The sequence below is a fragment of the Bison bison genome, unplaced genomic scaffold (genome assembly GCF_000754665.1).
Source record: "Bison bison bison isolate TAMUID 2011002044 unplaced genomic scaffold, Bison_UMD1.0 scf7180017864527, whole genome shotgun sequence".
Classification (NCBI taxonomy): domain Eukaryota; kingdom Metazoa; phylum Chordata; class Mammalia; order Artiodactyla; family Bovidae; genus Bison; species Bison bison.
The window spans coordinates 769,453-771,460 of NW_011495078.1; positions in this window are offsets into that span (position 1 = coordinate 769,453).

Here is a 2,008-nt window from a genome sequence, read left to right on the forward strand (position 1 = left end):
GTGTTTCAAGTGACCTCTCGGGAGGCCTGAGTTCCTGACAGGACCACACTGGGCGTGTCTACTGCGGCCCTACTGCTTCCACTGGCCCCCGGAGAAACGTGCTCCGCTCTCCTCCTGGGATGGGCTTGCTCACGCCCACCCCGGGGCTGTCCCCCGGGCAGCGCTGGGCGGGCCCCTGCGATGGGCAGGCTGCAGAGGCCCTGGGCTGGGAGCTGGGGTCCCGGGCGGGGGGCGGGCGCAAGCGCAGAGCGCGGCCCCTCCGGCGGGCTCGGCGCTCAGACGCCGGTGCTGCCCCGCCCCGCCCCGCCGTTTCTGCTTTCAGCCGCGGTCCCTGCGCCCTCTCGGGGCTCGCTGCCTTCAGGGCTGGCCTGTTGAGGAGCCTCGCCCCCCACGTCGGGGTCTGAGGCTGGAGAGGCCCCGCCGCACGAGGTTCTCACGGTGGGTCCTGGGCGCTGCGTCCGCTCCGGGAGCCTGCCGGAAACGCAAGTCCAGCGCCTCAGACCAGCCGCTCTGGGTCCTGGGGGCCGAGGCGAACGCGCGGAGCCGCGCTCTGTGCGAGCTCACGGCGCCGCGGTGAACGCAGGGTTCCCAGGAGAGGTCCGCGGACGCGTCCAGCCCCCTCCGCCTGGACCCGAGCAACTCAGCCCGAGATCCGCTCCCAGGCAGTGGGCGTGCGCCCGGCTCACGGAGGACCCCACGGCTGTCACACCGCTATGGAAGCCCCGCTAACGGCCCCTTAAGAGAAGTTTGTGTGCAGCTTCTGAAAATAGAGCTCTCGCTTCTGCAAAAATAATAGAAGTACGAAAAGAAAGTGTGTTCGCAGGCTTGCGTCCAGCCTCTGTGTTTCTGCCCGCTGTGTGTCCAGCATTTTCCCGCCGCAGCCTTCTCCCCGCAGACTCAGAAGTGCTGGTTTCCGAGGCTCTGCCCGCCGCCCCTAGCGTCAGCCACTTAGCGTGTGTCCCGGCCCGCACACAGCCCAGTAATCTTCGCACTGTGCCGATCATCTCCGGGAATGAGCGGCCAGTGGGGGAGGGCTGGACTGCGATTCTGGGCCCGTCTTTGCCAAATGACCAACTGTAGAGGCTGGGCCCCACCAGGGAGGAGGCTTCAGCAGCACTCGGCCGACAGGCTCAGGGGAAAGTGTCTCGTCTGGACGTCGGACTGAGACCCCCACCCCAGGAATCCTGTAGAGGCACCGCCTGCATGTGGCCAGGCTGGAGTGAAGGGTCCTTGGGGACAGGGCTGCAGGGTGGGGCTCAGGCTTCTCAGTCTTGGGGTTTCTCTGGGAGCGTTTCTTAGGGGCTCAGGAAGGTGGCCCTGGTGGTGACCTCAGCCCTCCTCCCTTGACACACAGCGAAGTCTACCCACTCCAGCTCTGCGGCCACCACTCCATCATCCCCGCCCCCCCATCACTTCCACTCTAGTGAGACCCTCCAGCGCCTGAGTCCCACTGTCCACAGCGGGCAGAGTCTCAGAGCTGGGGACGTTCCCCTTCGGGCTGAGTCAGGGCACGGTGTGGTTAGAGGAACCAACAGAACCACAGAATAGAAACTCCTTTTGCTTTTTCCTACCTTATGCAATGGCACCCTACTCCAGTACTCTTGCCTGGAAAATCCCATGGATAGGGGAGCCTGGAAGGCTGCAGTCCATGGGGTCGCTGAGGGTCGAACACAACTGAGCGACTTCACTTTCACTTTTCACTTTCATGCATTGGAGAAGGAAATGGCAAGCCACTCCAGTGTTCTTGCCTGGAGAATCCCAGGGACGGGGGAACCTGGTGGGCTGCTGTCTGTGGGGTCACACAGAGTCGGACACGACTGAAGTGACTTAGCAGCAGTGACCTTATGCAAACAAAGCTCATTCAATTCAGTCACTCAGTCACACCTGACTCTTTGTGACCCCTTGGACTGCAGCACACCAGGCCTCTCTCCATCTCCAACTCCTGGAGTTTACTCAAACTCATGTCCATTAAGTCAGTCATGGAGTCCGTGATGCCATCCAACCATCT